The sequence below is a fragment of the Rhinoderma darwinii genome, assembly GCF_050947455.1.
Source record: "Rhinoderma darwinii isolate aRhiDar2 chromosome 5 unlocalized genomic scaffold, aRhiDar2.hap1 SUPER_5_unloc_7, whole genome shotgun sequence".
Lineage (NCBI taxonomy): Eukaryota > Metazoa > Chordata > Amphibia > Anura > Rhinodermatidae > Rhinoderma > Rhinoderma darwinii.
Window position 1 is genome coordinate 517,435 of NW_027461820.1, and position 22,528 is coordinate 539,962.

The following is a 22,528-nucleotide window of genomic DNA, read 5'->3' on the forward strand; positions in this document are numbered from 1 at the left end:
CGGGCAGGCTCGGGCAACGCGCGGCCCGTTCGGGTTATCGCTTCTCGGCCTTTTGGCTAAGATCAAGTGTAGTATCTGTTCTTATCAGTTTAATATCTGATACGTCCCCTATCTGGGGACCATATATTAAATCGATTTTTAGAACAGGGAGATGGAAATAGAGCTTGCTCTGTCCACTCCACGCATTGACCTGGTATTGCAGTATTTCCAGGACCGGTGCACCCTTTCCTTATGTGTTGACTAAAAGCAGATTCCAAAAGTGTTTTTTGTCTTTGCTATTGTTTCTGTCTTTCTGAAGGGATCTCCCCTTTTAATCCCATTATTTCAACACCTGTTGGACAATGCATGAGTGATAATGAGCTCATTGATTAAATGCAATTAATGAATAGATTGCCACCTCTTGTTGTGTGTCGTCTGTGTTTCTGTGTTTCCGGCATTTCACATTGGAACACCTCATTCACCTTCCTTGTCTTCTCTCCGCCCTCCCTTTTAGGTAAGTTAAAGAGCTGCACCTGAGCCAGCCACCGATTGATTGATTGATTGATTGATTGATTGATTGATTGATTGATTGATTGATGCAGCACAACAGTCAAATAGTGGAGTGGAGTAGGGGAACAGCAAACAGCCAATAAAGCAGCCCGCCCGCTCGCCTGCCCGCCACAATGGACCTACCTGTGTACACTAGATGGATGTGATGGAATGTACTGTCGTCCCTACATTTCAAGAAGAAGTAAGAATTGCAGTTGCAACAAAGCCTTGCTTGCCTACAAAGAGAGCAGCAATTTGGATTTGTTACTATGTTACCTAGAAGAATAACAAACTGTGCAAGGATGGAGGTTGTAGGAGCAAGGAGAAGTTGTCTGTAAAGTTGGTGGATGCCTATTTTCCATTTTGCAGTCCCTTGTCTCCCTCTTGTGGCCTCCTGGAGGCAACTAGCTGTGCAAAAAAAAGACAGCCTGGCGGCCGGCTGTTGCAGTGTTGCCCTCTCAGGCAACACTGAGTGACTGACTGAGCCTCACCGTCTTATATAAAGTTCAGACGGAACTTTGCACGTGTCATAGTGGAGCCCTCAGGATTCCAGAGCCAGCTTTCTGACATCATAATGGGGCCTCAGAGATAAAAGCCTGGGCCCAGGCAGTGTTGGTCAGTGCTGCTCAGCAGGCAGCACTGGACTGGACTGGATTACAGCTGATACAAGGTGTGAAGGAACAAGGGGTGGCTGTGGGCATGCACTTGCTGCCGCTGCCAGTGTTTATCTGCATGGCAGCAGGGCATTTGGGCGTTGCCAGGAAGGCGTTTTTATGTAGATTCCTCCTCTTTCAGCACTGCATTGTGGTGCAAGCAAAAGAAGCAAATCCTGTCTGGCTTCCTCTCCGGCCTTTATTCACCTCCCGTGTAGCTGTGAGTGTGTGAGCCTGCAGGGCCCCATGGAATTGCCTCGAAGTAGGCTGAATCGCTGCAAGGGCTGAACAGCAGTATCGGGCAGGCTCGGGCAACGCGCGGCCCGTTCGGGTTATCGCTTCTCGGCCTTTTGGCTAAGATCAAGTGTAGTATCTGTTCTTATCAGTTTAATATCTGATACGTCCCCTATCTGGGGACCATATATTAAATGGATTTTTAGAACAGGGAGATGGAAATAGAGCTTGCTCTGTCCACTCCACGCATTGACCTGGTATTGCAGTATTTCCAGGACCGGTGCACCCTTTCCTTATGTGTTGACTAAAAGCAGATTCCAAAAGTGTTTTTTGTCTTTGCTATTGTTTCTGTCTTTCTGAAGGGATCTCCCCTTTTAATCCCATTATTTCAACACCTGTTGGACAATGCATGAGTGATAATGAGCTCATTGATTAAATGCAATTAATGAATAGATTGCCACCTCTTGTTGTGTGTCGTCTGTGTTTCTGTGTTTCCGGCATTTCACATTGGAACACCTCATTCACCTTCCTTGTCTTCTCTCCGCCCTCCCTTTTAGGTAAGTTAAAGAGCTGCACCTGAGCCAGCCACTGATTGATTGATTGATTGATTGATTGATTGATTGATTGATTGATTGATGCAGCACAACAGTCAAATAGTGGAGTGGAGTAGGGGAACAGCAAACAGCCAATAAAGCAGCCCGCCCGCTCGCCTGCCCGCCACAATGGACCTACCTGTGTACACTAGATGGATGTGATGGAATGTACTGTCGTCCCTACATTTCAAGAAGAAGTAAGAATTGCAGTTGCAACAAAGCCTTGCTTGCCTACAAAGAGAGCAGCAATTTGGATTTGTTACTATGTTACCTAGAAGAATAACAAACTGTGCAAGGATGGAGGTTGTAGGAGCAAGGAGAAGTTGTCTGTAAAGTTGGTGAATGCCTATTTTCCATTTTGCAGTCCCTTGTCTCCCTCTTGTGGCCTCCTGGAGGCAACTAGCTGTGCAAAAAAAAGACAGCCTGGCGGCCGGCTGTTGCAGTGTTGCCCTCTCAGGCAACACTGAGTGACTGACTGAGCCTCACCGTCTTATATAAAGTTCAGACGGAACTTTGCACGTGTCATAGTGGAGCCCTCAGGATTCCAGAGCCAGCTTTCTGACATCATAATGGGGCCTCAGAGATAAAAGCCTGGGCCCAGGCAGTGTTGGTCAGTGCTGCTCAGCAGGCAGCACTGGACTGGACTGGATTACAGCTGATACAAGGTGTGAAGGAACAAGGGGTGGCTGTGGGCATGCACTTGCTGCCGCTGCCAGTGTTTATCTGCATGGCAGCAGGGCATTTGGGCGTTGCCAGGAAGGCGTTTTTATGTAGATTCCTCCTCTTTCAGCACTGCATTGTGGTGCAAGCAAAAGAAGCAAATCCTGTCTGGCTTCCTCTCCGGCCTTTATTCACCTCCCGTGTAGCTGTGAGTGTGTGAGCCTGCAGGGCCCCATGGAATTGCCTAGAAGTAGGCTGAATCGCTGCAAGGGCTGAACAGCAGTATCGGGCAGGCTCGGGCAACGCGCGGCCCGTTCGGGTTATCGCTTCTCGGCCTTTTGGCTAAGATCAAGTGTAGTATCTGTTCTTATCAGTTTAATATCTGATACGTCCCCTATCTGGGGACCATATATTAAATGGATTTTTAGAACAGGGAGATGGAAATAGAGCTTGCTCTGTCCACTCCACGCATTGACCTGGTATTGCAGTATTTCCAGGACCGGTGCACCCTTTCCTTATGTGTTGACTAAAAGCAGATTCCAAAAGTGTTTTTTGTCTTTGCTATTGTTTCTGTCTTTCTGAAGGGATCTCCCCTTTTAATCCCATTATTTCAACACCTGTTGGACAATGCATGAGTGATAATGAGCTCATTGATTAAATGCAATTAATGAATAGATTGCCACCTCTTGTTGTGTGTCGTCTGTGTTTCTGTGTTTCCGGCATTTCACATTGGAACACCTCATTCACCTTCCTTGTCTTCTCTCCGCCCTCCCTTTTAGGTAAGTTAAAGAGCTGCACCTGAGCCAGCCACTGATTGATTGATTGATTGATTGATTGATTGATTGATTGATTGATTGATTGATGCAGCACAACAGTCAAATAGTGGAGTGGAGTAGGGGAACAGCAAACAGCCAATAAAGCAGCCCGCCCGCTCGCCTGCCCGCCACAATGGACCTACCTGTGTACACTAGATGGATGTGATGGAATGTACTGTCGTCCCTACATTTCAAGAAGAAGTAAGAATTGCAGTTGCAACAAAGCCTTGCTTGCCTACAAAGAGAGCAGCAATTTGGATTTGTTACTATGTTACCTAGAAGAATAACAAACTGTGCAAGGATGGAGGTTGTAGGAGCAAGGAGAAGTTGTCTGTAAAGTTGGTGGATGCCTATTTTCCATTTTGCAGTCCCTTGTCTCCCTCTTGTGGCCTCCTGGAGGCAACTAGCTGTGCAAAAAAAAGACAGCCTGGCAGCCGGCTGTTGCAGTGTTGCCCTCTCAGGCAACACTGAGTGACTGACTGAGCCTCACCGTCTTATATAAAGTTCAGACGGAACTTTGCACGTGTCATAGTGGAGCCCTCAGGATTCCAGAGCCAGCTTTCTGACATCATAATGGGGCCTCAGAGATAAAAGCCTGGGCCCAGGCAGTGTTGGTCAGTGCTGCTCAGCAGGCAGCACTGGACTGGACTGGATTACAGCTGATACAAGGTGTGAAGGAACAAGGGGTGGCTGTGGGCATGCACTTGCTGCCGCTGCCAGTGTTTATCTGCATGGCAGCAGGGCATTTGGGCGTTGCCAGGAAGGCGTTTTTATGTAGATTCCTCCTCTTTCAGCACTGCATTGTGGTGCAAGCAAAAGAAGCAAATCCTGTCTGGCTTCCTCTCCGGCCTTTATTCACCTCCCGTGTAGCTGTGAGTGTGTGAGCCTGCAGGGCCCCATGGAATTGCCTAGAAGTAGGCTGAATCGCTGCAAGGGCTGAACAGCAGTATCGGGCAGGCTCGGGCAACGCGCGGCCCGTTCGGGTTATCGCTTCTCGGCCTTTTGGCTAAGATCAAGTGTAGTATCTGTTCTTATCAGTTTAATATCTGATACGTCCCCTATCTGGGGACCATATATTAAATGGATTTTTAGAACAGGGAGATGGAAATAGAGCTTGCTCTGTCCACTCCACGCATTGACCTGGTATTGCAGTATTTCCAGGACCGGTGCACCCTTTCCTTATGTGTTGACTAAAAGCAGATTCCAAAAGTGTTTTTTGTCTTTGCTATTGTTTCTGTCTTTCTGAAGGGATCTCCCCTTTTAATCCCATTATTTCAACACCTGTTGGACAATGCATGAGTGATAATGAGCTCATTGATTAAATGCAATTAATGAATAGATTGCCACCTCTTGTTGTGTGTCGTCTGTGTTTCTGTGTTTCCGGCATTTCACATTGGAACACCTCATTCACCTTCCTTGTCTTCTCTCCGCCCTCCCTTTTAGGTAAGTTAAAGAGCTGCACCTGAGCCAGCCACTGATTGATTGATTGATTGATTGATTGATTGATTGATTGATTGATTGATTGATTGATTGATGCAGCACAACAGTCAAATAGTGGAGTGGAGTAGGGGAACAGCAAACAGCCAATAAAGCAGCCCGCCCGCTCGCCTGCCCGCCACAATGGACCTACCTGTGTACACTAGATGGATGTGATGGAATGTACTGTCGTCCCTACATTTCAAGAAGAAGTAAGAATTGCAGTTGCAACAAAGCCTTGCTTGCCTACAAAGAGAGCAGCAATTTGTATTTGTTACTATGTTACCTAGAAGAATAACAAACTGTGCAAGGATGGAGGTTGTAGGAGCAAGGAGAAGTTGTCTGTAAAGTTGGTGGATGCCTATTTTCCATTTTGCAGTCCCTTGTCTCCCTCTTGTGGCCTCCTGGAGGCAACTAGCTGTGCAAAAAAAAGACAGCCTGGCGGCCGGCTGTTGCAGTGTTGCCCTCTCAGGCAACACTGAGTGACTGACTGAGCCTCACCGTCTTATATAAAGTTCAGACGGAACTTTGCACGTGTCATAGTGGAGCCCTCAGGATTCCAGAGCCAGCTTTCTGACATCATAATGGGGCCTCAGAGATAAAAGCCTGGGCCCAGGCAGTGTTGGTCAGTGCTGCTCAGCAGGCAGCACTGGACTGGACTGGATTACAGCTGATACAAGGTGTGAAGGAACAAGGGGTGGCTGTGGGCATGCACTTGCTGCCGCTGCCAGTGTTTATCTGCATGGCAGCAGGGCATTTGGGCGTTGCCAGGAAGGCATTTTTATGTAGATTCCTCCTCTTTCAGCACTGCATTGTGGTGCAAGCAAAAGAAGCAAATCCTGTCTGGCTTCCTCTCCGGCCTTTATTCACCTCCCGTGTAGCTGTGAGTGTGTGAGCCTGCAGGGCCCCATGGAATTGCCTAGAAGTAGGCTGAATCGCTGCAAGGGCTGAACAGCAGTATCGGGCAGGCTCGGGCAACGCGCGGCCCGTTCGGGTTATCGCTTCTCGGCCTTTTGGCTAAGATCAAGTGTAGTATCTGTTCTTATCAGTTTAATATCTGATACGTCCCCTATCTGGGGACCATATATTAAATGGATTTTTAGAACAGGGAGATGGAAATAGAGCTTGCTCTGTCCACTCCACGCATTGACCTGGTATTGCAGTATTTCCAGGACCGGTGCACCCTTTCCTTATGTGTTGACTAAAAGCAGATTCCAAAAGTGTTTTTTGTCTTTGCTATTGTTTCTGTCTTTCTGAAGGGATCTCCCCTTTTAATCCCATTATTTCAACACCTGTTGGACAATGCATGAGTGATAATGAGCTCATTGATTAAATGCAATTAATGAATAGATTGCCACCTCTTGTTGTGTGTCGTCTGTGTTTCTGTGTTTCCGGCATTTCACATTGGAACACCTCATTCACCTTCCTTGTCTTCTCTCCGCCCTCCCTTTTAGGTAAGTTAAAGAGCTGCACCTGAGCCAGCCACTGATTGATTGATTGATTGATTGATTGATTGATTGATTGATTGATTGATTGATTGATGCAGCACAACAGTCAAATAGTGGAGTGGAGTAGGGGAACAGCAAACAGCCAATAAAGCAGCCCGCCCGCTCGCCTGCCCGCCACAATGGACCTACCTGTGTACACTAGATGGATGTGATGGAATGTACTGTCGTCCCTACATTTCAAGAAGAAGTAAGAATTGCAGTTGCAACAAAGCCTTGCTTGCCTACAAAGAGAGCAGCAATTTGGATTTGTTACTATGTTACCTAGAAGAATAACAAACTGTGCAAGGATGGAGGTTGTAGGAGCAAGGAGAAGTTGTCTGTAAAGTTGGTGGATGCCTATTTTCCATTTTGCAGTCCCTTGTCTCCCTCTTGTGGCCTCCTGGAGGCAACTAGCTGTGCAAAAAAAAGACAGCCTGGCGGCCGGCTGTTGCAGTGTTGCCCTCTCAGGCAACACTGAGTGACTGACTGAGCCTCACCGTCTTATATAAAGTTCAGACGGAACTTTGCACGTGTCATAGTGGAGCCCTCAGGATTCCAGAGCCAGCTTTCTGACATCATAATGGGGCCTCAGAGATAAAAGCCTGGGCCCAGGCAGTGTTGGTCAGTGCTGCTCAGCAGGCAGCACTGGACTGGACTGGATTACAGCTGATACAAGGTGTGAAGGAACAAGGGGTGGCTGTGGGCATGCACTTGCTGCCGCTGCCAGTGTTTATCTGCATGGCAGCAGGGCATTTGGGCGTTGCCAGGAAGGCGTTTTTATGTAGATTCCTCCTCTTTCAGCACTGCATTGTGGTGCAAGCAAAAGAAGCAAATCCTGTCTGGCTTCCTCTCCGGCCTTTATTCACCTCCTGTGTAGCTGTGAGTGTGTGAGCCTGCAGGACCCCATGGAATTGCCTAGAAGTAGGCTGAATCGCTGCAAGGGCTGAACAGCAGTATCGGGCAGGCTCGGGCAACGCGCGGCCCGTTCGGGTTATCGCTTCTCGGCCTTTTGGCTAAGATCAAGTGTAGTATCTGTTCTTATCAGTTTAATATCTGATACGTCCCCTATCTGGGGACCATATATTAAATGGATTTTTAGAACAGGGAGATGGAAATAGAGCTTGCTCTGTCCACTCCACGCATTGACCTGGTATTGCAGTATTTCCAGGACCGGTGCACCCTTTCCTTATGTGTTGACTAAAAGCAGATTCCAAAAGTGTTTTTTGTCTTTGCTATTGTTTCTGTCTTCATGAAGGGATCTCCCCTTTTAATCCCATTATTTCAACACCTGTTGGACAATGCATGAGTGATAATGAGCTCATTGATTAAATGCAATTAATGAATAGATTGCCACCTCTTGTTGTGTGTTGTCTGTGTTTCTGTGTTTCCGGCATTTCACATTGGAACACCTCATTCACCTTCCTTGTCTTCTCTCCGCCCTCCCTTTTAGGTAAGTTAAAGAGCTGCACCTGAGCCAGCCACTGATTGATTGATTGATTGATTGATTGATTGATTGATTGATTGATTGATTGATTGATTGATGCAGCACAACAGTCAAATAGTGGAGTGGAGTAGGGGAACAACAAACAGCCAATAAAGCAGCCCGCCCGCTCGCCTGCCCGCCACAATGGACCTACCTGTGTACACTAGATGGATGTGATGGAATGTACTGTCGTCCCTACATTTCAAGAAGAAGTAAGAATTGCAGTTGCAACAAAGCCTTGCTTGCCTACAAAGAGAGCAGCAATTTGGATTTGTTACTATGTTACCTAGAAGAATAACAAACTGTGCAAGGATGGAGGTTGTAGGAGCAAGGAGAAGTTGTCTGTAAAGTTGGTGGATGCCTATTTTCCATTTTGCAGTCCCTTGTCTCCCTCTTGTGGCCTCCTGGAGGCAACTAGCTGTGCAAAAAAAAGACAGCCTGGCGGCCGGCTGTTGCAGTGTTGCCCTCTCAGGCAACACTGAGTGACTGACTGAGCCTCACCGTCTTATATAAAGTTCAGACGGAACTTTGCACGTGTCATAGTGGAGCCCTCAGGATTCCAGAGCCAGCTTTCTGACATCATAATGGGGCCTCAGAGATAAAAGCCTGGGCCCAGGCAGTGTTGGTCAGTGCTGCTCAGCAGGCAGCACTGGACTGGACTGGATTACAGCTGATACAAGGTGTGAAGGAACAAGGGGTGGCTGTGGGCATGCACTTGCTGCCGCTGCCAGTGTTTATCTGCATGGCAGCAGGGCATTTGGGCGTTGCCAGGAAGGTGTTTTTATGTAGATTCCTCCTCTTTCAGCACTGCATTGTGGTGCAAGCAAAAGAAGCAAATCCTGTCTGGCTTCCTCTCCGGCCTTTATTCACCTCCCGTGTAGCTGTGAGTGTGTGAGCCTGCAGGGCCCCATGGAATTGCCTAGAAGTAGGCTGAATCGCTGCAAGGGCTGAACAGCAGTATCGGGCAGGCTCGGGCAACGCGCGGCCCGTTCGGGTTATCGCTTCTCGGCCTTTTGGCTAAGATCAAGTGTAGTATCTGTTCTTATCAGTTTAATATCTGATACGTCCCCTATCTGGGGACCATATATTAAATGGATTTTTAGAACAGGGAGATGGAAATAGAGCTTGCTCTGTCCACTCCACGCATTGACCTGGTATTGCAGTATTTCCAGGACCGGTGCACCCTTTCCTTATGTGTTGACTAAAAACAGATTCCAAAAGTGTTTTTTGTCTTTGCTATTGTTTCTGTCTTTCTGAAGGGATCTCCCCTTTTAATCCCATTATTTCAACACCTGTTGGACAATGCATGAGTGATAATGAGCTCATTGATTAAATGCAATTAATGAATAGATTGCCACCTCTTGTTGTGTGTCGTCTGTGTTTCTGTGTTTCCGGCATTTCACATTGGAACACCTCATTCACCTTCCTTGTCTTCTCTCCGCCCTCCCTTTTAGGTAAGTTAAAGAGCTGCACCTGAGCCAGCCACTGATTGATTGATTGATTGATTGATTGATTGATTGATTGATTGATTGATGCAGCACAACAGTCAAATAGTGGAGTGGAGTAGGGGAACAGCAAACAGCCAATAAAGCAGCCCGCCCGCTCGCCTGCCCGCCACAATGGACCTACCTGTGTACACTAGATGGATGTGATGGAATGTACTGTCGTCCCTACATTTCAAGAAGAAGTAAGAATTGCAGTTGCAACAAAGCCTTGCTTGCCTACAAAGAGAGCAGCAATTTGGATTTGTTACTATGTTACCTAGAAGAATAACAAACTGTGCAAGGATGGAGGTTGTAGGAGCAAGGAGAAGTTGTCTGTAAAGTTGGTGGATGCCTATTTTCCATTTTGCAGTCCCTTGTCTCCCTCTTGTGGCCTCCTGGAGGCAACTAGCTGTGCAAAAAAAAGACAGCCTGGCGGCCGGCTGTTGCAGTGTTGCCCTCTCAGGCAACACTGAGTGACTGACTGAGCCTCACCGTCTTATATAAAGTTCAGACGGAACTTTGCACGTGTCATAGTGGAGCCCTCAGGATTCCAGAGCCAGCTTTCTGACATCATAATGGGGCCTCAGAGATAAAAGCCTGGGCCCAGGCAGTGTTGGTCAGTGCTGCTCAGCAGGCAGCACTGGACTGGACTGGATTACAGCTGATACAAGGTGTGAAGGAACAAGGGGTGGCTGTGGGCATGCACTTGCTGCCGCTGCCAGTGTTTATCTGCATGGCAGCAGGGCATTTGGGCGTTGCCAGGAAGGCGTTTTTATGTAGATTCCTCCTCTTTCAGCACTGCATTGTGGTGCAAGCAAAAGAAGCAAATCCTGTCTGGCTTCCTCTCCGGCCTTTATTCACCTCCCGTGTAGCTGTGAGTGTGTGAGCCTGCAGGGCCCCATGGAATTGCCTAGAAGTAGGCTGAATCGCTGCAAGGGCTGAACAGCAGTATCGGGCAGGCTCGGGCAACGCGCGGCCCGTTCGGGTTATCGCTTCTCGGCCTTTTGGCTAAGATCAAGTGTAGTATCTGTTCTTATCAGTTTAATATCTGATACGTCCCCTATCTGGGGACCATATATTAAATGGATTTTTAGAACAGGGAGATGGAAATAGAGCTTGCTCTGTCCACTCCACGCATTGACCTGGTATTGCAGTATTTCCAGGACCGGTGCACCCTTTCCTTATGTGTTGACTAAAAGCAGATTCCAAAAGTGTTTTTTGTCTTTGCTATTGTTTCTGTCTTTCTGAAGGGATCTCCCCTTTTAATCCCATTATTTCAACACCTGTTGGACAATGCATGAGTGATAATGAGCTCATTGATTAAATGCAATTAATGAATAGATTGCCACCTCTTGTTGTGTGTCGTCTGTGTTTCTGTGTTTCCGGCATTTCACATTGGAACACCTCATTCACCTTCCTTGTCTTCTCTCCGCCCTCCCTTTTAGGTAAGTTAAAGAGCTGCACCTGAGCCAGCCACTGATTGATTGATTGATTGATTGATTGATTGATTGATTGATTGATTGATGCAGCACAACAGTCAAATAGTGGAGTGGAGTAGGGAACAGCAAACAGCCAATAAAGCAGCCCGCCCGCTCGCCTGCCCGCCACAATGGACCTACCTGTGTACACTAGATGGATGTGATGGAATGTACTGTCGTCCCTACATTTCAAGAAGAAGTAAGAATTGCAGTTGCAACAAAGCCTTGCTTGCCTACAAAGAGAGCAGCAATTTGGATTTGTTACTATGTTACCTAGAAGAATAACAAACTGTGCAAGGATGGAGGTTGTAGGAGCAAGGAGAAGTTGTCTGTAAAGTTGGTGGATGCCTATTTTCCATTTTGCAGTCCCTTGTCTCCCTCTTGTGGCCTCCTGGAGGCAACTAGCTGTGCAAAAAAAAGACAGCCTGGCGGCCGGCTGTTGCAGTGTTGCCCTCTCAGGCAACACTGAGTGACTGACTGAGCCTCACCGTCTTATATAAAGTTCAGACGGAACTTTGCACGTGTCATAGTGGAGCCCTCAGGATTCCAGAGCCAGCTTTCTGACATCATAATGGGGCCTCAGAGATAAAAGCCTGGGCCCAGGCAGTGTTGGTCAGTGCTGCTCAGCAGGCAGCACTGGACTGGACTGGATTACAGCTGATACAAGGTGTGAAGGAACAAGGGGTGGCTGTGGGCATGCACTTGCTGCCGCTGCCAGTGTTTATCTGCATGGCAGCAGGGCATTTGGGCGTTGCCAGGAAGGCGTTTTTATGTAGATTCCTCCTCTTTCAGCACTGCATTGTGGTGCAAGCAAAAGAAGCAAATCCTGTCTGGCTTCCTCTCCGGCCTTTATTCACCTCCCGTGTAGCTGTGAGTGTGTGAGCCTGCAGGGCCCCATGGAATTGCCTAGAAGTAGGCTGAATCGCTGCAAGGGCTGAACAGCAGTATCGGGCAGGCTCGGGCAACGCGCGGCCCGTTCGGGTTATCGCTTCTCGGCCTTTTGGCTAAGATCAAGTGTAGTATCTGTTCTTATCAGTTTAATATCTGATACGTCCCCTATCTGGGGACCATATATTAAATGGATTTTTAGAACAGGGAGATGGAAATAGAGCTTGCTCTGTCCACTCCACGCATTGACCTGGTATTGCAGTATTTCCAGGACCGGTGCACCCTTTCCTTATGTGTTGACTAAAAGCAGATTCCAAAAGTGTTTTTTGTCTTTGCTATTGTTTCTGTCTTTCTGAAGGGATCTCCCCTTTTAATCCCATTATTTCAACACCTGTTGGACAATGCATGAGTGATAATGAGCTCATTGATTAAATGCAATTAATGAATAGATTGCCACCTCTTGTTGTGTGTCGTCTGTGTTTCTGTGTTTCCGGCATTTCACATTGGAACACCTCATTCACCTTCCTTGTCTTCTCTCCGCCCTCCCTTTTAGGTAAGTTAAAGAGCTGCACCTGAGCCAGCCACTGATTGATTGATTGATTGATTGATTGATTGATTGATTGATTGATTGATTGATTGATGCAGCACAACAGTCAAATAGTGGAGTGGAGTAGGGGAACAGCAAACAGCCAATAAAGCAGCCCGCCCGCTCGCCTGCCCGCCACAATGGACCTACCTGTGTACACTAGATGGATGTGATGGAATGTACTGTCGTCCCTACATTTCAAGAAGAAGTAAGAATTGCAGTTGCAACAAAGCCTTGCTTGCCTACAAAGAGAGCAGCAATTTGGATTTGTTACTATGTTACCTAGAAGAATAACAAACTGTGCAAGGATGGAGGTTGTAGGAGCAAGGAGAAGTTGTCTGTAAAGTTGGTGGATGCCTATTTTCCATTTTGCAGTCCCTTGTCTCCCTCTTGTGGCCTCCTGGAGGCAACTAGCTGTGCAAAAAAAAGACAGCCTGGCGGCCGGCTGTTGCAGTGTTGCCCTCTCAGGCAACACTGAGTGACTGACTGAGCCTCACCGTCTTATATAAAGTTCAGACGGAACTTTGCACGTGTCATAGTGGAGCCCTCAGGATTCCAGAGCCAGCTTTCTGACATCATAATGGGGCCTCAGAGATAAAAGCCTGGGCCCAGGCAGTGTTGGTCAGTGCTGCTCAGCAGGCAGCACTGGACTGGACTGGATTACAGCTGATACAAGGTGTGAAGGAACAAGGGGTGGCTGTGGGCATGCACTTGCTGCCGCTGCCAGTGTTTATCTGCATGGCAGCGGCATTTGGGCGTTGCCAGGAAGGCGTTTTTATGTAGATTCCTCCTCTTTCAGCACTGCATTGTGGTGCAAGCAAAAGAAGCAAATCCTGTCTGGCTTCCTCTCCGGCCTTTATTCACCTCCCGTGTAGCTGTGAGTGTGTGAGCCTGCAGGGCCCCATGGAATTGCCTAGAAGTAGGCTGAATCGCTGCAAGGGCTGAACAGCAGTATCGGGCAGGCTCGGGCAACGCGCGGCCCGTTCGGGTTATCGCTTCTCGGCCTTTTGGCTAAGATCAAGTGTAGTATCTGTTCTTATCAGTTTAATATCTGATACGTCCCCTATCTGGGGACCATATATTAAATGGATTTTTAGAACAGGGAGATGGAAATAGAGCTTGCTCTGTCCACTCCACGCATTGACCTGGTATTGCAGTATTTCCAGGACCGGTGCACCCTTTCCTTATGTGTTGACTAAAAGCAGATTCCAAAAGTGTTTTTTGTCTTTGCTATTGTTTCTGTCTTTCTGAAGGGATCTCCCCTTTTAATCCCATTATTTCAACACCTGTTGGACAATGCATGAGTGATAATGAGCTCATTGATTAAATGCAATTAATGAATAGATTGCCACCTCTTGTTGTGTGTCGTCTGTGTTTCTGTGTTTCCGGCATTTCACATTGGAACACCTCATTCACCTTCCTTGTCTTCTCTCCGCCCTCCCTTTTAGGTAAGTTAAAGAGCTGCACCTGAGCCAGCCACTGATTGATTGATTGATTGATTGATTGATTGATTGATTGATTGATTGATTGATGCAGCACAACAGTCAAATAGTGGAGTGGAGTAGGGGAACAGCAAACAGCCAATAAAGCAGCCCGCCCGCTCGCCTGCCCGCCACAATGGACCTACCTGTGTACACTAGATGGATGTGATGGAATGTACTGTCGTCCCTACATTTCAAGAAGAAGTAAGAATTGCAGTTGCAACAAAGCCTTGCTTGCCTACAAAGAGAGCAGCAATTTGGATTTGTTACTATGTTACCTAGAAGAATAACAAACTGTGCAAGGATGGAGGTTGTAGGAGCAAGGAGAAGTTGTCTGTAAAGTTGGTGGATGCCTATTTTCCATTTTGCAGTCCCTTGTCTCCCTCTTGTGGCCTCCTGGAGGCAACTAGCTGTGCAAAAAAAAGACAGCCTGGCGGCCGGCTGTTGCAGTGTTGCCCTCTCAGGCAACACTGAGTGACTGACTGAGCCTCACCGTCTTATATAAAGTTCAGACGGAACTTTGCACGTGTCATAGTGGAGCCCTCAGGATTCCAGAGCCAGCTTTCTGACATCATAATGGGGCCTCAGAGATAAAAGCCTGGGCCCAGGCAGTGTTGGTCAGTGCTGCTCAGCAGGCAGCACTGGACTGGACTGGATTACAGCTGATACAAGGTGTGAAGGAACAAGGGGTGGCTGTGGGCATGCACTTGCTGCCGCTGCCAGTGTTTATCTGCATGGCAGCAGGGCATTTGGGCGTTGCCAGGAAGGCGTTTTTATGTAGATTCCTCCTCTTTCAGCACTGCATTGTGGTGCAAGCAAAAGAAGCAAATCCTGTCTGGCTTCCTCTCCGGCCTTTATTCACCTCCCGTGTAGCTGTGAGTGTGTGAGCCTGCAGGGCCCCATGGAATTGCCTAGAAGTAGGCTGAATCGCTGCAAGGGCTGAACAGCAGTATCGGGCAGGCTCGGGCAACGCGCGGCCCGTTCGGGTTATCGCTTCTCGGCCTTTTGGCTAAGATCAAGTGTAGTATCTGTTCTTATCAGTTTAATATCTGATACGTCCCCTATCTGGGGACCATATATTAAATGGATTTTTAGAACAGGGAGATGGAAATAGAGCTTGCTCTGTCCACTCCACGCATTGACCTGGTATTGCAGTATTTCCAGGACCGGTGCACCCTTTCCTTATGTGTTGACTAAAAGCAGATTCCAAAAGTGTTTTTTGTCTTTGCTATTGTTTCTGTCTTTCTGAAGGGATCTCCCCTTTTAATCCCATTATTTCAACACCTGTTGGACAATGCATGAGTGATAATGAGCTCATTGATTAAATGCAATTAATGAATAGATTGCCACCTCTTGTTGTGTGTCGTCTGTGTTTCTGTGTTTCCGGCATTTCACATTGGAACACCTCATTCACCTTCCTTGTCTTCTCTCCGCCCTCCCTTTTAGGTAAGTTAAAGAGCTGCACCTGAGCCAGCCACTGATTGATTGATTGATTGATTGATTGATTGATTGATTGATTGATTGATTGATTGATGCAGCACAACAGTCAAATAGTGGAGTGGAGTAGGGGAACAGCAAACAGCCAATAAAGCAGCCCGCCCGCTCGCCTGCCCGCCACAATGGACCTACCTGTGTACACTAGATGGATGTGATGGAATGTACTGTCGTCCCTACATTTCAAGAAGAAGTAAGAATTGCAGTTGCAACAAAGCCTTGCTTGCCTACAAAGAGAGCAGCAATTTGGATTTGTTACTATGTTACCTAGAAGAATAACAAACTGTGCAAGGATGGAGGTTGTAGGAGCAAGGAGAAGTTGTCTGTAAAGTTGGTGGATGCCTATTTTCCATTTTGCAGTCCCTTGTCTCCCTCTTGTGGCCTCCTGGAGGCAACTAGCTGTGCAAAAAAAAGACAGCCTGGCGGCCGGCTGTTGCAGTGTTGCCCTCTCAGGCAACACTGAGTGACTGACTGAGCCTCACCGTCTTATATAAAGTTCAGACGGAACTTTGCACGTGTCATAGTGGAGCCCTCAGGATTCCAGAGCCAGCTTTCTGACATCATAATGGGGCCTCAGAGATAAAAGCCTGGGCCCAGGCAGTGTTGGTCAGTGCTGCTCAGCAGGCAGCACTGGACTGGACTGGATTACAGCTGATACAAGGTGTGAAGGAACAAGGGGTGGCTGTGGGCATGCACTTGCTGCCGCTGCCAGTGTTTATCTGCATGGCAGCAGGGCATTTGGGCGTTGCCAGGAAGGCGTTTTTATGTAGATTCCTCCTCTTTCAGCACTGCATTGTGGTGCAAGCAAAATAAGCAAATCCTGTCTGGCTTCCTCTCCGGCCTTTATTCACCTCCCGTGTAGCTGTGAGTGTGTGAGCCTGCAGGGCCCCATGGAATTGCCTAGAAGTAGGCTGAATCGCTGCAAGGGCTGAACAGCAGTATCGGGCAGGCTCGGGCAACGCGCGGCCCGTTCGGGTTATCGCTTCTCGGCCTTTTGGCTAAGATCAAGTGTAGTATCTGTTCTTATCAGTTTAATATCTGATACGTCCCCTATCTGGGGACCATATATTAAATGGATTTTTAGAACAGGGAGATGGAAATAGAGCTTGCTCTGTCCACTCCACGCATTGACCTGGTATTGCAGTATTTCCAGGACCGGTGCACCCTTTCCTTATGTGTTGACTAAAAGCAGATTCCAAAAGTGTTTTTTGTCTTTGCTATTGTTTCTGTCTTTCTGAAGGGATCTCCCCTTTTAATCCCATTATTTCAACACCTGTTGGACAATGCATGAGTGATAATGAGCTCATTGATTAAATGCAATTAATGAATAGATTGCCACCTCTTGTTGTGTGTCGTCTGTGTTTCTGTGTTTCCGGCATTTCACATTGGAACACCTCATTCACCTTCCTTGTCTTCTCTCCGCCCTCCCTTTTAGGTAAGTTAAAGAGCTGCACCTGAGCCAGCCACTGATTGATTGATTGATTGATTGATTGATTGATTGATTGATTGATTGATTGATTGATTGATTGATTGATGCAGCACAACAGTCAAATAGTGGAGTGGAGTAGGGGAACAGCAAACAGCCAATAAAGCAGCCCGCCCGCTCGCCTGCCCGCCACAATGGACCTACCTGTGTACACTAGATGGATGTGATGGAATGTACTGTCGTCCCTACATTTCAAGAAGAAGTAAGAATTGCAGTTGCAACAAAGCCTTGCTTGCCTACAAAGAGAGCAGCAATTTGGATTTGTTACTATGTTACCTAGAAGAATAACAAACTGTGCAAGGATGGAGGTTGTAGGAGCAAGGAGAAGTTGTCTGTAAAGTTGGTGGATGCCTATTTTCCATTTTGCAGTCCCTTGTCTCTCTCTTGTGGCCTCCTGGAGGCAACTAGCTGTGCAAAAAAAAGACAGCCTGGCGGCCGGCTGTTGCAGTGTTGCCCTCTCAGGCAACACTGAGTGACTGACTGAGCCTCACCGTCTTATATAAAGTTCAGACGGAACTTTGCACGTGTCATAGTGGAGCCCTCAGGATTCCAGAGCCAGCTTTCTGACATCATAATGGGGCCTCAGAGATAAAAGCCTGGGCCCAGGCAGTGTTGGTCAGTGCTGCTCAGCAGGCAGCACTGGACTGGACTGGATTACAGCTGATACAAGGTGTGAAGGAACAAGGGGTGGCTGTGGGCATGCACTTGCTGCCGCTGCCAGTGTTTATCTGCATGGCAGCAGGGCATTTGGGCGTTGCCAGGAAGGCGTTTTTATGTAGATTCCTCCTCTTTCAGCACTGCATTGTGGTGCAAGCAAAAGAAGCAAATCCTGTCTGGCTTCCTCTCCGGCCTTTATTCACCTCCCGTGTAGCTGTGAGTGTGTGAGCCTGCAGGGCCCCATGGAATTGCCTAGAAGTAGGCTGAATCGCTGCAAGGGCTGAACAGCAGTATCGGGCAGGCTCGGGCAACGCGCGGCCCGTTCGGGTTATCGCTTCTCGGCCTTTTGGCTAAGATCAAGTGTAGTACTTTAGGGTATTGCCTTGTTTCTTGGTCAGGAGGTGCCCTGGTACCCTTTTCCTTGGCCTGGGGGGATCGTTTCTCTTAGGAGAGACTTCACCCCTCTGCTGCTATTGGGGAGGAGGATTAGTCCAGGGCAACGGGGAGCGATCACCTGCCTGGTACTTCGGTACTGAAGGTATTCTTTGGAGATTGCTGGAATTCGTTTGGAGCAGGATGGAGGAAATTCCCGAATATATGCGTACCAGGAATGCTGTCCGGTTTTTCGTGGAGGAATCTGAGCGACAAAGGAAGGATCTGGAGTTCATCACAAAGGTTCTTTTGTTGGATTTCTTTCAGCTGGAGAGATCATGCATTTTGGCGGTGATGGACTATCCGAGGAGAGGGTGCTTTGACGTTACCTTCGCCACAGAAGAAATTTATGCTGTCTTTTTAGAACGCTTGAAGGAAGGTAAAAGGGACCCAAGACTTGTGGGTGTGAAGGTAACACCACATTTTGTGCCAAACAAAAAGTTGGTGGTTGTAAAAATGTTTTCGCCTTACGTGGATGAAGAGGACATTAAGTTATTTCTCAATAAGTTTTGTGAGGAGGTGGTGGGAAAGGGGAAAGTGTTTAACCCTTTTGGATTTTGGACTGGGAAGTGGAAATTTCTTTGTAAATTTGTGAGAATTGGTGAATCTAGAAACCTATTGTTTCCTCCAGCGCGGTTCAAGATTGGAAGTGCGTGTGGAAATTTATTTTTTCTTGGAATGGATATGTTTTGTTTGAATTGTAAAGAGTATGGTCATGAGAGAGAAGCCTGTGAGAAAGTAATGTGTACAAAATGTCTGCAAGAGGGACATAAGTATAATGAATGTCAGAAAGGGAAAGTATGTAATATGTGTGGAGAGGAGGGGCACATATTCAAATCGTGCCCAAAGAAAAGCAAACGTGAGGTACAAGAGGAAAATAAGAAGATAGTCAAAAGAAAGGAAGCGGAAGTTAGTTTGGAAGAAGGCAAGCTTCACAAATTGGAAGGAAGTGGGCAAAGTGATGAGAAAAAAAGGAAAAAAGCAGAGAGAAAGAAAAAAAGTGTCATTTCAGAAGAGGAAAGAGCAGAAAGAGACAGGTTATTGGAAGAAGTAGAGCAGTTACGTAGTAAAATTAATTTTGAAAAAATGCGGAGGAGGGTGCGGCTCTGTGTAAGAGAAAATTTACCAGGGTTTCTTGAAAGGTATGGTGTGCCAACGTGGTTAACGTGCATTGTAAACTGTGAGTGGGATGGTAATGATTTGCAGGAACATCTAGTGGATATGTTAGGAACTATTGCTGTTAAAAAAGGAATGTTTTTTTGATTTCTTAAGAAAAAAAAAGGGAAAGAGGAAAACAAAAATTAATTGTACGTTTTCAGTTTTCATTGTGATGATCTAAGTCTTTTTTATTTTGAATTTTATGATTTTTAAGACGTGATCTGAATGAAAAAAAATAAAAAAAAAAATCTGTTCTTATCAGTTTAATATCTGATACGTCCCCTATCTGGGGACCATATATTAAATGGATTTTTAGAACAGGGAGATGGAAATAGAGCTTGCTCTGTCCACTCCACGCATTGACCTGGTATTGCAGTATTTCCAGGACCGGTGCACCCTTTCCTTATGTGTTGACTAAAAGCAGATTCCAAAAGTGTTTTTTGTCTTTGCTATTGTTTCTGTCTTTCTGAAGGGATCTCCCCTTTTAATCCCATTATTTCAACACCTGTTGGACAATGCATGAGTGATAATGAGCTCATTGATTAAATGCAATTAATGAATAGATTGCCACCTCTTGTTGTGTGTCGTCTGTGTTTCTGTGTTTCCGGCATTTCACATTGGAACACCTCATTCACCTTCCTTGTCTTCTCTCCGCCCTCCCTTTTAGGTAAGTTAAAGAGCTGCACCTGAGCCAGCCACTGATTGATTGATTGATTGATTGATTGATTGATTGATTGATTGATTGATGCAGCACAACAGTCAAATAGTGGAGTGGAGTAGGGGAACAGCAAACAGCCAATAAAGCAGCCCGCCCGCTCGCCTGCCCGCCACAATGGACCTACCTGTGTACACTAGATGGATGTGATGGAATGTACTGTCGTCCCTACATTTCAAGAAGAAGTAAGAATTGCAGTTGCAACAAAGCCTTGCTTGCCTACAAAGAGAGCAGCAATTTGGATTTGTTACTATGTTACCTAGAAGAATAACAAACTGTGCAAGGATGGAGGTTGTAGGAGCAAGGAGAAGTTGTCTGTAAAGTTGGTGGATGCCTATTTTCCATTTTGCAGTCCCTTGTCTCCCTCTTGTGGCCTCCTGGAGGCAACTAGCTGTGCAAAAAAAAGACAGCCTGGCGGCCGGCTGTTGCAGTGTTGCCCTCTCAGGCAACACTGAGTGACTGACTGAGCCTCACCGTCTTATATAAAGTTCAGACGGAACTTTGCACGTGTCATAGTGGAGCCCTCAGGATTCCAGAGCCAGCTTTCTGACATCATAATGGGGCCTCAGAGATAAAAGCCTGGGCCCAGGCAGTGTTGGTCAGTGCTGCTCAGCAGGCAGCACTGGACTGGACTGGATTACAGCTGATACAAGGTGTGAAGGAACAAGGGGTGGCTGTGGGCATGCACTTGCTGCCGCTGCCAGTGTTTATCTGCATGGCAGCAGGGCATTTGGGCGTTGCCAGGAAGGCGTTTTTATGTAGATTCCTCCTCTTTCAGCACTGCATTGTGGTGCAAGCAAAAGAAGCAAATCCTGTCTGGCTTCCTCTCCGGCCTTTATTCACCTCCCGTGTAGCTGTGAGTGTGTGAGCCTGCAGGGCCCCATGGAATTGCCTAGAAGTAGGCTGAATCGCTGCAAGGGCTGAACAGCAGTATCGGGCAGGCTCGGGCAACGCGCGGCCCGTTCGGGTTATCGCTTCTCGGCCTTTTGGCTAAGATCAAGTGTAGTATCTGTTCTTATCAGTTTAATATCTGATACGTCCCCTATCTGGGGACCATATATTAAATGGATTTTTAGAACAGGGAGATGGAAATAGAGCTTGCTCTGTCCACTCCACGCATTGACCTGGTATTGCAGTATTTCCAGGACCGGTGCACCCTTTCCTTATGTGTTGACTAAAAGCAGATTCCAAAAGTGTTTTTTGTCTTTGCTATTGTTTCTGTCTTTCTGAAGGGATCTCCCCTTTTAATCCCATTATTTCAACACCTGTTGGACAATGCATGAGTGATAATGAGCTCATTGATTAAATGCAATTAATGAATAGATTGCCACCTCTTGTTGTGTGTCGTCTGTGTTTCTGTGTTTCCGGCATTTCACATTGGAACACCTCATTCACCTTCCTTGTCTTCTCTCCGCCCTCCCTTTTAGGTAAGTTAAAGAGCTGCACCTGAGCCAGCCACTGATTGATTGATTGATTGATTGATTGATTGATTGATTGATTGATTGATTGATTGATTGATGCAGCACAACAGTCAAATAGTGGAGTGGAGTAGGGGAACAGCAAACAGCCAATAAAGCAGCCCGCCCGCTCGCCTGCCCGTCACAATGGACCTACCTGTGTACACTAGATGGATGTGATGGAATGTACTGTCGTCCCTACATTTCAAGAAGAAGTAAGAATTGCAGTTGCAACAAAGCCTTGCTTGCCTACAAAGAGAGCAGCAATTTGGATTTGTTACTATGTTACCTAGAAGAATAACAAACTGTGCAAGGATGGAGGTTGTAGGAGCAAGGAGAAGTTGTCTGTAAAGTTGGTGGATGCCTATTTTCCATTTTGCAGTCCCTTGTCTCCCTCTTGTGGCCTCCTGGAGGCAACTAGCTGTGCAAAAAAAAGACAGCCTGGCGGCCGGCTGTTGCAGTGTTGCCCTCTCAGGCAACACTGAGTGACTGACTGAGCCTCACCGTCTTATATAAAGTTCAGACGGAACTTTGCACGTGTCATAGTGGAGCCCTCAGGATTCCAGAGCCAGCTTTCTGACATCATAATGGGGCCTCAGAGATAAAAGCCTGGGCCCAGGCAGTGTTGGTCAGTGCTGCTCAGCAGGCAGCACTGGACTGGACTGGATTACAGCTGATACAAGGTGTGAAGGAACAAGGGGTGGCTGTGGGCATGCACTTGCTGCCGCTGCCAGTGTTTATCTGCATGGCAGCAGGGCATTTGGGCGTTGCCAGGAAGGCGTTTTTATGTAGATTCCTCCTCTTTCAGCACTGCATTGTGGTGCAAGCAAAAGAAGCAAATCCTGTCTGGCTTCCTCTCCGGCCTTTATTCACCTCCCGTGTAGCTGTGAGTGTGTGAGCCTGCAGGGCCCCATGGAATTGCCTAGAAGTAGGCTGAATCGCTGCAAGGGCTGAACAGCAGTATCGGGCAGGCTCGGGCAACGCGCGGCCCGTTCGGGTTATCGCTTCTCGGCCTTTTGGCTAAGATCAAGTGTAGTATCTGTTCTTATCAGTTTAATATCTGATACGTCCCCTATCTGGGGACCATATATTAAATGGATTTTTAGAACAGGGAGATGGAAATAGAGCTTGCTCTGTCCACTCCACGCATTGACCTGGTATTGCAGTATTTCCAGGACCGGTGCACCCTTTCCTTATGTGTTGACTAAAAGCAGATTCCAAAAGTGTTTTTTGTCTTTGCTATTGTTTCTGTCTTTCTGAAGGGATCTCCCCTTTTAATCCCA

At 47.2% G+C, this 22,528-nt stretch overlaps 15 non-coding genes and 1 pseudogene across 15 annotated transcripts; all 16 read left to right on the top strand.

The window, feature by feature from the left end:
- The first annotated feature begins 36 nt into the window (after positions 1–36).
- On the top strand, positions 37–227 carry LOC142696540 (U2 spliceosomal RNA). The gene has a single exon (XR_012864426.1). It is a non-coding gene; the product is annotated as a U2 spliceosomal RNA (small nuclear RNA).
- A 1,288-nt stretch (positions 228–1,515) lies between these two features.
- LOC142696929 (U2 spliceosomal RNA) lies at positions 1,516–1,706 on the top strand. Its single transcript, XR_012864773.1, has one exon. It is a non-coding gene; the product is annotated as a U2 spliceosomal RNA (small nuclear RNA).
- Positions 1,707–2,990: 1,284 nt separating this feature from the next.
- On the top strand, positions 2,991–3,181 carry LOC142696931 (U2 spliceosomal RNA). The gene has a single exon (XR_012864774.1). It is a non-coding gene; the product is annotated as a U2 spliceosomal RNA (small nuclear RNA).
- Positions 3,182–4,469: 1,288 nt separating this feature from the next.
- On the top strand, positions 4,470–4,660 carry LOC142696932 (U2 spliceosomal RNA). Its single transcript, XR_012864775.1, has one exon. It is a non-coding gene; the product is annotated as a U2 spliceosomal RNA (small nuclear RNA).
- Positions 4,661–5,956: 1,296 nt separating this feature from the next.
- LOC142696933 (U2 spliceosomal RNA) lies at positions 5,957–6,147 on the top strand. The gene has a single exon (XR_012864776.1). It is a non-coding gene; the product is annotated as a U2 spliceosomal RNA (small nuclear RNA).
- Positions 6,148–7,439: 1,292 nt separating this feature from the next.
- LOC142696934 (U2 spliceosomal RNA) lies at positions 7,440–7,630 on the top strand. Its single transcript, XR_012864777.1, has one exon. It is a non-coding gene; the product is annotated as a U2 spliceosomal RNA (small nuclear RNA).
- A 1,296-nt stretch (positions 7,631–8,926) lies between these two features.
- Positions 8,927–9,117, top strand: LOC142696935 (U2 spliceosomal RNA). The gene has a single exon (XR_012864778.1). It is a non-coding gene; the product is annotated as a U2 spliceosomal RNA (small nuclear RNA).
- Positions 9,118–10,401: 1,284 nt separating this feature from the next.
- Positions 10,402–10,592, top strand: LOC142696937 (U2 spliceosomal RNA). Its single transcript, XR_012864780.1, has one exon. It is a non-coding gene; the product is annotated as a U2 spliceosomal RNA (small nuclear RNA).
- Positions 10,593–11,875: 1,283 nt separating this feature from the next.
- LOC142696938 (U2 spliceosomal RNA) lies at positions 11,876–12,066 on the top strand. Its single transcript, XR_012864781.1, has one exon. It is a non-coding gene; the product is annotated as a U2 spliceosomal RNA (small nuclear RNA).
- Positions 12,067–13,356: 1,290 nt separating this feature from the next.
- Positions 13,357–13,547, top strand: LOC142696939 (U2 spliceosomal RNA). The gene has a single exon (XR_012864782.1). It is a non-coding gene; the product is annotated as a U2 spliceosomal RNA (small nuclear RNA).
- A 1,288-nt stretch (positions 13,548–14,835) lies between these two features.
- On the top strand, positions 14,836–15,026 carry LOC142696940 (U2 spliceosomal RNA). Its single transcript, XR_012864783.1, has one exon. It is a non-coding gene; the product is annotated as a U2 spliceosomal RNA (small nuclear RNA).
- A 1,292-nt stretch (positions 15,027–16,318) lies between these two features.
- LOC142696942 (U2 spliceosomal RNA) lies at positions 16,319–16,509 on the top strand. Its single transcript, XR_012864784.1, has one exon. It is a non-coding gene; the product is annotated as a U2 spliceosomal RNA (small nuclear RNA).
- A 1,304-nt stretch (positions 16,510–17,813) lies between these two features.
- LOC142696621 (U2 spliceosomal RNA) lies at positions 17,814–17,924 on the top strand (annotated as a pseudogene).
- Positions 17,925–19,275: 1,351 nt separating this feature from the next.
- On the top strand, positions 19,276–19,474 carry LOC142696619 (U2 spliceosomal RNA). Its single transcript, XR_012864494.1, has one exon. It is a non-coding gene; the product is annotated as a U2 spliceosomal RNA (small nuclear RNA).
- A 1,284-nt stretch (positions 19,475–20,758) lies between these two features.
- LOC142696943 (U2 spliceosomal RNA) lies at positions 20,759–20,949 on the top strand. The gene has a single exon (XR_012864785.1). It is a non-coding gene; the product is annotated as a U2 spliceosomal RNA (small nuclear RNA).
- Positions 20,950–22,245: 1,296 nt separating this feature from the next.
- LOC142696944 (U2 spliceosomal RNA) lies at positions 22,246–22,436 on the top strand. The gene has a single exon (XR_012864786.1). It is a non-coding gene; the product is annotated as a U2 spliceosomal RNA (small nuclear RNA).
- The last annotated feature ends 92 nt before the right edge of the window (positions 22,437–22,528 follow it).